Here is a 10899-nt window from a genome sequence, read left to right as displayed (position 1 = left end):
TCTCTAGCACCATGAGAATGTTCAGGTCCTTTCTAAATTTTTTTTAGTCTTTATTTATTCTTGAGAGAGACAGAGAGAGAGAATGAGTGGGGGAGAGGCAGAGAGAGAGGTAAGCACAGAATCGAAAGTAGGCTCCAGGCTCTGGGCTGTCAGCACAGAGCCCGAGGTGGGGCTAGAACTCATGACCATGAGATCACGACCTGAGCCAAAGTCAGACGCTCAACCAACTGAGCCACCAAGGCACCCCCATGTCCCTTTCTAGAAGGAAGGAGACCCCAGCCTATGAAAAGTCAACCTGAGTGCAGTCCCTCCCCCTGGGGAAAACATCAAGGAAAGGGTTGCTGGCCCCACCAGCTCAGTGTCCAAGCATTCCAGAATGAGCACCCGGAGTCACTTTCCAATGGCTCAGATCCTCTACCGCACTGTGTCACTGCCCTGGTGTCCCCTAGTGTGTTAGAGAAAAAGTTACTAAGCAAAAAGAACCTCGCATGGCTGAGGCAACTTCATCAATATAGTTTGTTAATTAAAATAAGACCTGAATCGGAGTTGTGGTTTTTTTTTAAATAAACTAAATAAGATATAATTTATACTGATTTTTTTGTTTCATTCTGTTGCCACTTAAAAAAAAAAAAATGATTCCAAGGCTGCATTCCATAAGGGCATTTCATTAACTGGTTGAATTTAAGTGACTTAATTGATGTAGTTAAAGCATTAACTCTGCTGATAAAAAATAAAATGACTCAGGGCAAACACACTGTCATATTGTTATTATTGAACACGGACTGCAAAGCGCCAGCCCAGGAGTTGCTGCAGAGCACAGTTAGACACGGTCCGTGTCCCAGGGGCATGCAATCCCAGCAAGGTTGTTATATGGTATTCATTGCAATTTGATGAACTTCATTTATCTAGACAGCCACTTATTTAGGATGAATTGGAACCTACTGAATCATCTTAATTCAGAGGCTTCTACTGCACCATGGGTCTGCAGCAGCTATTAAACTTGAGAAGATTCGGCGGCCATGACACAATGAATGTATTATTCCCACAAAATTATCTGGGTGTGATGAATCATCAGCTTTATGGACAGGTGTTGGGTGATACCCACTCTCACCTTTCTACCCCCTTAGGTTTGTAAGTATGATATCAGTGCTGCAATCACAGTTACTCATCTTCCCCGATGAAGAAGTTATCTGTCACAGATGATGCTATTTCCCCAATAGCACAATCATTCAATTCTTGGGGAAAAAAAAAATCACACAGCCTGAAACCCTGATACAAGGAGAGGGTTTCCCTAGGCACTGAGTTCTCTGAAGCGATGAGTTAATGAGGAGAGAATAGTTCTCTCCGTAACAGATACCTCCACTTTATGGCATTCTATTACTAATTGAGAGTAGGAACTCCCATAAACTATACTTGGAGGATTTATTTGGATTATTTACAAGGCCAAGGGAAAAAAAAACATGCAAATAGAGACGTACATGTAGAGTGAATCCAATTGCCAAACACTCGTACATTCTGTTTGTAGACTGAGGGCTTTTCGCAGACACGTAATGTGTAAGAGTTGCGGGGGGGGGAAGAACCAAAAACCTTAGGGCTGTCACCCTCCAAATTTTTGGCCCCTTTCTAAGTTCAGTACCAGAGACTTTTATAACCTCCAGACCAAGTGTATGTTATCTTGGATGGGAAAGCTGAAATTTCAAAACTACAAACTAAATAGAAGAAAATTATTCCAAAATGCACAGAACTTTTAAACCTCTCAGACTCAAAAAGCTCTAAGGGCATTGTATTGGCCAGGATTCTCGAGAGAAATAAACAGGACCAATCTATATATTGTGTATTATTATAAAAAATATACATGATTGATTCTATACAATAAATACATGATTTATTCATATATATAATCATATACATGATATATAAATCATATATCTATACAATTTAAGAAATTGGCTCAATAATTGGGTGGCAAGTCTGAAATTGGTAGGGCAGGCTGGCAGGCTAGAAACGCAGGTGAGATTTGAAGTAGAATTCCTTCTTGTCTGAGAAACTTGTTTTTGCTCTCTTGCCTTCGATGGACTGGATGAGGCCCACTCATATTTTGGTGTTTCCCTCCGTTGTAGATGTTACTCACATCTGCAAAACATCTCCACAGCAACCTTAAATGAGTGTGTGACCGGACAACTGACCGCTGTAGTCTAGTCAAGGTGACACATAAAATGTAACCATCACAGGCATCAACTCTATTTGTCACTACTTAATGCTGTGAACTTCATCAAACAGTATTTATTAAATTCACGTATACAAAACTCAATAGGGTCTGTTCAATAAAAAAGGATCATCTAACTTTTTCATATTGTGGCTTAAACCAAAAGTTACTTGGATTTGAAATACATCGCACTTCTTTTTGCCGATGTCAATTATCTTGCTGAAAGGGCCTTTCCTATGTTTTGTAACCCAGGTGTTGGCAAATGATGGCCCGCTGCTAACTGTGACCCACTGCCTGTTTCTGCATGGCCCATGAGCTAAGAAGGTTTTCATACTTTTAGATGGCTACATTATGAATAGTTATGGAAGGAATCGTACACCCCAAAATGGTTAAAACAATAAACTTCATGTTATTTGTTATTAAGACATACACACAAGCTACGTAGGAACCTACATAATATCCAGAATGCTGTCTCTTGACCCTCAAACTCTAAAATATGTGACATCTGACTCTAAAAATGTTGCTGCCCTTGCTGTAAACCAAATACTTTCTCGTTGAGGGAATAGGCTAACCCCCACCTGGTTAGATGGACATGACAGTAACACATTTCTTTGCTCCATCTCACAATTTCATAATTCCTCAAGAAGCATTGAAAATACTAGCTTTGTTTGTATCTTACTTCAAATCCTGTCTTTATAAATAGACTTTAAAGAAAATATCAGGAGCTCTGGTATTTAATGGAAGAAGTCCTTGCTTAAAGCTAGAAAAGGAAATAAGGCAGCAGACTCCCAAGGCCCACCATGGTCTGGCCCTTTGATTTCCCTTTCAGCCTCACCTCCTGTGACTCCTCTACTCCTAACTTTAGTCCAGCTACACAGACCTTTCCTTTGTTTTTCTTTTCTTTTCTTTTTTTTTTTTTAATGTGTGTTTATTTATTTTTAGAGAGACAGAGAGGAAAAGAGAGATCCCAAGCAGGCTCTGCACTGACAGCCCTGATGTGGGCTCAATCCCATGAACCATGAGATCATGACCTGAGCCAAAATGAAGAGTCGGATGCTTAACCAACTGAGCCACCCAGGCACCCCTTCTCTGTTTCTTGATTATTTCCACCTTGTTCCTACCTCAACTATTCCCTCACCCTGGGGCGCAATCCTCAAAGAGCCTCACATGGCTGCCTTCTCATTGTCACCTCAAACAGGACATGCTGAGGCAGACTATCCGGGCTCATCCTCCTGACCCACCCCGGTACCCATTTCTCCATTTTACTATGCTATTTTAATTTGTACATAGTACTGTCTCGAATTATTTGTGAATTCATTTATCATCTTTAATCAGTAGATGCTGGCTCTAAGTGAGCAGGGATCTTGCTTGTCTTGTCCATGGCTGTACCCCATTATCTAGACTATTCCATGGCCATGGAAAGTATTCAGTTAATATTTGTGAGATAAGCTAGTGGGAAGACAGAACACAAGCCAAACTGGATTAATGTGTTATTGTCCCTAGAGATTAGCATTCCAATTAAGTCACCATTGGGTTCAGAGTGGATTAGAAAGTATTTAATCTGACTGTTCATTCATTTAAGTAAAAGAATTGAGGACCCAACTCAGGCAAAGTTCTAGATGCTGCAGACATAACAGTAAAGAGGAAAGACAAGATCCCCACACTCAGGAATGTCACAAAATGATACATCAGGAACAGAGAAGTGTGGGATGCCATACTCCAGTGGTATTATAAAATATACTTCATATAGTTGACTGGATATGTTTTTCTTACCTCAAATACTTTCTCAAACTGCTTTGAATCCTATTTTCTAGCATTAATACATCTGAGCATTCACAATGGCGCCATGCATACGTATGGCTTTGACACTGGATCAATGTAACCTGTAAGGAATATAAAGATTTAAGCTAAAAGGTAAAGAAAAGACAGAAAAAAAAATGTTTTTTGCACCGCTTCCCAATTGTGATTTTGAAAATCTCAGATGACCTCCCAAGCCCAGGTTCCCTGTCCCAAGAGGAAAGGCCAACAGCAAAGCCTGGCAAATAATCCAGTAACAGATTCAGAGCAAGAACGGAAGAGAGAAGGAGGGACACTGGATCTGCATGTAGTGCTTCTCTGGTTTGCTTCACGGAGAATATTGTATTTGTAATTCGATCGGCATGAGATTATTAAATAGCAAAACAACAACAACAACAACATGAAGTTCTACCTGATAAATCTTTCTGTATGATTCTGCCAATATCGGTATGACTGCCCCATGACCTTGTTTCTCGGGATGCACGCTTCTGAATACACACACGCGCACATGCACAAATTAAAGGGGGATGTAAGGGCTTTTCTCTAGTTTACTTCCTGGAAAATTGAGTAAAAAAGAAGAAAATTGCATTCCAATCAGCCTTTAACACAAAACTGAGAAAAGTTTTGTCTTCCTTTCATATATATATGTGTGTGTGTGTGTGTGTGTGTGTGTGTATATATATATATCTCCTTTTTTTTTTCCTACTGAGTGAAAGTGACAGATGGGTAGACATAACTACCACAGAACTAAAAATCAGGAAACCTGGCTGGACTGTATCTCAAATCATCTTCAACCTTGAAGAAGATTGATTGAAGAACTTTATTCTCAGTTTCCTCATCTATAAAATGAATGTGCCCTATTCTATCTTCTCTAATCTGCTCATTCCCAGTTCTAGGCTCTACCATAAAATTCAGTTTGTAAAAATAAACAGAGCCCTGCCTCATTATAATAAGCATAGCCAATTTAAAGCAAGGATGATCCAGAATTTTTTGGAATTTCAGGACTGACACTGTATACATATGTCAAAACATATAAAATTGCACACTTTAAACGTGTTCTGCCTGTTGTATGTTAACTATACCTTAATAAAGCTCTGATTAAATAAAAAAGAATGACACTTCAGCTCATTATCTAAAAAGAATTAAATTAGCAGCATTTTGGAGGGAAAAACAAGAAAGACATATTTTTACGTGGGTATTATTTTAAACTGCTGATTAGATAAGTAAGAAAATGTGTCCCTTAGCAGCCACTCCTGCTGCACTGACTAGCCTTGTCTACACAAAGAAAATGCCTTGAGCCAGCGCTCCTACTGGTTGAATTCTGTTGACCTGCTTTTTCTAAACCACCTCTTCAATTCAGAAGATAGTTATGCATCGTTTTCAAAATAACCAGTTGTTTGTTCTCCCTGTGCCAGTCCCCCGGCCGGGAAGGAGCCTGGGTGCAGCGACTCTGTTAGGAGCCAACGAGTGGAAGAAGGCAGGTCTGTTTACCTGCCAAGAAAGGCCTGGAATAAGTGCGCTGCTTAGCTGTATTGCCGCAAAGCAAAGACAACTCGCTAAGGAGAAAACAATTCAGTCAAACTGAGACAAAACATAATTTTCTCTGAACGCCACTGTATTTTGATAGACTACATTCAGTGAAACCAATTAACAGAGGGTCAGGGTGGCTTTGGGAATAATGAGGAGAAGAGAAGTCTATGGGATGGAGAGCAAGCAAGAAGAAGAGGAAAACAAAAGAGGAAGGGGGAAATTGTAGCTTGCAGTTTCAGGATCAAAAGGTATGCTTTCTTACCCTTTAATTTCTTTTTTTTTTTTTAATCCCTTCTAGAATTCCCAGGCAAAATGTATGCCAACGCGCAACTCTGCGAATATGCAAAAGAAAGTAGGGAAGTGAGGCAGCTACGTGGATGCTGAAAACAGTCTCCACTGAGCATCAAAGAAAGTAAAGCAAATTCTTTTTCTTTACCTTGAATTATTCAGAAAATTGTCTCTCAACGCTTCACTTCTCGTTGTGTTGTAAACAGCGCTAAAGCCAAGTGCCGGGTGGGTCCAGCTCTTTGTAATTCTCTTTTGTGACTGCCCAACTCAGGCAAAAAATCTGAGTGACACACATTTTTCTGCAAAGGTGTAGACCTCGTACTGGAGAGCTCTGTGAAAGAGAAGCTGTAAGAATGGGGTAGTGTCTGCTAAGAGCACAGAAATATTTGCGGACATTTGCCCGTGTCTTTCCTGAGTAGCGAGGGATGTTTTCAATAAGCTTCTGCTTTCATTAACACTTAGACACTGTTCCCTCATAAACACTGAAATGACATCCTAAATGGCACGTCTGTGTAGTATAACCAGGTCACATTTTTGGTTTTGTTTTCTGCATCCCACATCAACAGCAGGAAAGGGGAAAGATTGGCCTGGGCATTGCCAAAGCAATGGAGAAATGCCTTTAGTTATTATTACCACAGTAAATGAAGAAACGGCAGACCAGATGGGTGTACATTATCTATCCAACTAAAAAAGTGTCTTGTTAACAGAGATAAATGGTCTGAAATGGCAGAACATTTTCTTGCAATTTTAAAAAATAATAGCGGCAATATTTCAGAGGATAATTCTGCAATTTTTTTCAAGGTTTCTGCTAAAAACCACATTTGATATTGATAGATACATTCTTAAAGTGTTCATTGACACATTCATAAATATGTGAACTTGAAAGGGGATTTTTTTTTTAAATCCCAACTCTAATAATCTCTCTTGGAAGCCTGAAGACATGATAGGATCCAGTAGGGCTGAACATATTTCATTCATTCCTGAATCAGCATTACCAAAACAAAATAGAGGTTAGAGGACATACACTGAGGAATACGAAGGTATGAACAGTCAGACAGATCCAGGCCGCTCTGCTTCTTGTCTGCATGACCTTGAACGTTAAATAATGTCATGCAAACTCAGTTTTCACATCCCTAATGTGTATATAAAATCTAGCAGAGGGGCGCCTGGGTGGCGCAGTCGGTTAAGCGTCCGACTTCAGCTCAGGTCACGATCTCGCGGTCCGTGAGTTCGAGCCCCGCGTCGGGCTCTGGGCTGATGGCTCGGAGCCTGGAGCCTGCTTCCGATTCTGTGTCTCCTTCTCTCTCTGCCCCTCCCCCCTTCGTGCTCTGTCTCTCTCTGCCTCAAAAATAAATAAAAACGTTAAAAAAAATTTTTAAAAATAATAAAAAAAAATCTAGCAGAGAGAATTCTTTAAATATCCTGTAAATATCTTGTCTGGTACAAGCAGGGTGCCATCTAAATGTTAACTTCTCAATGAGCAATCTTTGTACAACGTACTGGTTCTTTTCCTTTCCTTGTAGAAAAGCCTTCTCTTTCTCATGCAACTAGAATGTTTTGTTTTCTTTCCATGTTATGGGTGCACAGCTTCACTTCAGGAAGAAAAGGAAACAAGATCTTTGGTAAAAATTTATAGTAAATACTATCCCCCTTCTATAGTCCTTGGCCTGGTTAAATCTAGGCTATAGTTAAACCTGAAATCTATAATGAATATGAAAACATCACCCTCATTTGCATTCAGCCATATCTGTAGGCAACAACAACAAAAAAGGTTATTTACTAGAAGAAAAATACAATTAAGTTCTGAGATATTTTATTTTATTTGGAAAGCCTCCTTTCTCCGGGAACATAACAATGACTTATGATTTATAAAGTGCTACACTTTAGAGGCGGTCAAAATGCTTTTCTTGGAATTGTGATACTACCTTGCATTTTTAATCTCAGTAAGACCTAGCTAGAACATCAAAACCGCCTTCAGAGGTGCTCTGGGCCTTTCTGTTTGTGTTACCTCAACTGCCCTTGTAGCTACCCAGGAGCCTTGGATGGTTTTTATATTTCCATTTAGCGCTGGGTTAGTTGGTGTGTTTCATTCCTGGGAGTGCTGAAGAATACAAGTGTCTTGTAAGGTGGTCAGTCCCAGGAGAAGCTACCACACTTTCAAGTGGCCCCCAGGAATAAAAGAGAAGATGCAGGGGTCTCCCTCGGAACTTGCAGCCAGCTTTGCAAGGTTTGCTGTGGTCAGCACGGTCCCCAGCGGTGGCCCACGTCACTTGGAGATTCAAGTCAGAGCACCAAATGATGACGTGTCAAGTCAAATGACTCTTGAAAAAGGTGAAGGCAGCGTGGGAGAGACTCGGAGACTACCTTCGCTACGGTGGGTCCAAAGCAATCCTCTCCTTTCTCCAGCACTGTCTCTACTCTTCATTTGGGCACCAGAAAAAGAAGCTTGTGCTGGGATTGAGAAGACACATTATATGCAAAATATGTATCTCAGCACAGTGTGGAGGTTGGGACTGATGGCCCCACATCACAGTCATCTCTCTTAACCTATGATATAAGAGAGGACTCTGCATCATCTACTGGATCCATGGCTGTATTTTATGGGATTAGGTATGCATTTTAACCGACCTCATCACATTAGTTTTCTGCCCAGGAAACTCATCTCCTGGAACCAGCTTGTTCCCCACTCTATCCGTGAGCTCCTGACTGGAGCTGCCATGCTTTTATTTAGCCTCACCCACTTTCCCAATCTAGACCAATCCCTGCACTTTCCTGAGATACTTTAAATCTCCCAACACCGGGAGGGTGATACAGTCTCCCTCTTGTGGCCAAAGCAGAAACTGTGAATCTTGTTTTTCCACTTCCCCAGAAAGGTAATGTGTGGTGAAAATTATCATCATAATAATAAAGTTGAAATACACAAAGACAGCCGTGAGACTTGGAGGGAAGATGGACAGCATTCACACCCTGATTCTGGTGGTTCCTGAGGCTCAGCTGGATTTTTTCCCCTTGCCCTTGGGTCGTTCAACTGTGTCACGATTGTATAAGTTGATAAATGACCTTCTTGCCGTAGCTTGCTAGGGTTAGGTTTCTGACACTTGCAACCCAACTAATACACTCACCAAAGTGTTATTTACTCAGCTCAATTTTCTTCCAAGCAAAGACTGAAATAGCACCCCCAATAAAACTCTCGTTACTTGCATAAATGTATAGCAGCCTTACCTGCGCAGAACACTTCATTTTTGACAGCCTGACGTAACAAGTTGCTTCGGCTGCCTGGGTTTTAGGTTTCTCATCAATGGAATGATGGCCAAGGTCAGAGGGACTAAGGGAGACACACACCCTGTGGTAGCTACTATGTATGGATCCTAGCATTCTTCCTAAGGACCCTCTATTCTGCTTCAGAAGATTTCTCCACACAGGACACAAGATGAAATTTGCTTTTCACTCCTGAACCTTAAATAACCTGAAAACACCATTAAAGCCTTTCTGACAACTCACTGTATTAGACCCAGCAAGTGTCTAATTCCCATTTCAGAGGTAAGGAAATTGAGGTACAGAGAAATGTATGGCTGACGTAAAGCTGTTCAGCTTGTTTTTAACCCCTCTCTTCCCCATTCAGGACTGGGGGTGGGGAGTGGAAGAAGAAGGAAAAGCTGGATGACCTTGAACTGTAGTGAGTTTCTTTCCTTGGAAAGGGAGCAGAGTGGGGCAAATCATTCCATATCCTGTGTATGATCGCTTTGGAAATGATCTTCTCTTCCCTCAATCCCTTCCTCTCCCCTACATCACATCAGTACCAGCTGGCTGTGCCCCACATTAGAAGAAGAATGGGGCCCAGCCAATTATTGCTTCTCTGTACTAAGATGTACCCTGGTGAGCAGCGCTCCCAAAGGGGGTTAAGTTATGAGTGGGAAATAACAGAGGAGCTAAGGGAAACTGGCTCAGGGACCCACTTTTGAACCCAAGCAGAGATGCAAATTTGGGGTCTGAGCATGCCATTTAGTCAACCATGCAAATTAGCACATGCTCACTTGCCCGGGGCCTGAAAGAAACCAGGAGGGGGGCCACAAGGAATTCCAATCTGTTGTGTTTCTCCTTCAATTGACTTTTGGTCATGTTTCAATTGGTATTTGCTTCTGCAGATGCCTATGGCTCAAAGGTGAATATTTGTTTTCTTAACCTGGGCATCAGGAAGCAGATGTGAAGTAAAAGAAATGAGTTAAGATTAAAGGTTAGTCATGGTAAACTAGGAAGAAAGTTTTCAAAAAAATAAGATATCTACATAGTTAGATAGATATGGATATATCTTATTTTATAAATCTTATATCTGTCTATGTGTATATAGATAGATATAGATAGATAGTTGATAAATAGATAGATAAATAGATAGATATAATTTTTTGCACACACACAACATCTGAAAAACTGGTACAAAAATGCAATTCAACCTAGTCAACTCTACATCGAAGAATCTTTTATGTTTTTTTCTTTTAAAGGTTACCATTTATAGTCATTGTTTATGGGCACAGGGGTTAGGACGACTGTATTTAGTTGCAATTGTTGAAATATATGCTCTTCATAAAAGCAAGTGTCTCACTCTGACAAGGGTTGTAACCCCCATACATTTCCTATAGCTCTAGCTGAATTGAAACTGTTAGGTTCTATTCACTTACACCTTCTTGGCAAAGATTCCATTTCCCAATTATTGGAACAGTGAGTCAAATAAAAGCAAACGTTGCTAAAGAAAACAACATAAAAAGAGTCTTTCAATATTTAAAGAAAGCTGGGGATTGATTGCAACTACGTAGCTGGAAACACATCTTCATCCATGTCTTAACTACAAAGGCGGTGATGGGGAAGCAGGTGGGGTGAGGCCAAGTGGTAGGAGCTTGGAGCAGGGGCGAGGAGATGAGAAAATTCATTGAAGTAAAAAAGAGAATTAGTATCTGGTATTTCCCCTGCAATTTAATGCTGTCAGGCCGGCATCTTGCACACTACCCAGATGGAATACATTGCTATTACGGAAGCAGAGCTCTCTTCTAGGATAGATTAAAGAGCTAATAGGTGAAACCAGC

At 40.7% G+C, this 10899-nt stretch overlaps 1 long non-coding RNA gene across 1 annotated transcript in view; it reads right to left on the bottom strand.

Moving 5' to 3' along the window:
• Positions 1-1862: 1862 nt before the first annotated feature.
• Positions 1863-10899, bottom strand: part of LOC121037489 (uncharacterized) — a 57339-nt gene continuing 48302 nt past the window's right edge. Inside the window, exons 3-6 of the long non-coding RNA XR_005793787.1 lie at positions 5970-6152; positions 5796-5865; positions 3980-4089; positions 1863-2133 (exon numbers count right to left, since the gene is read on the bottom strand). This is a non-coding gene — a long non-coding RNA (uncharacterized LOC121037489). The remainder of the gene's footprint in view (positions 2134-3979; positions 4090-5795; positions 5866-5969; positions 6153-10899) is intronic.

The sequence above is a fragment of the Herpailurus yagouaroundi genome, unplaced genomic scaffold, assembly GCF_014898765.1.
Source record: "Herpailurus yagouaroundi ecotype Mexico unplaced genomic scaffold, PumYag 28, whole genome shotgun sequence".
NCBI lineage: Eukaryota > Metazoa > Chordata > Mammalia > Carnivora > Felidae > Herpailurus > Herpailurus yagouaroundi.
The sequence above is the reverse complement of the archived record's forward strand: the minus strand, read 5'-3'. Positions and strand labels throughout refer to the sequence as shown.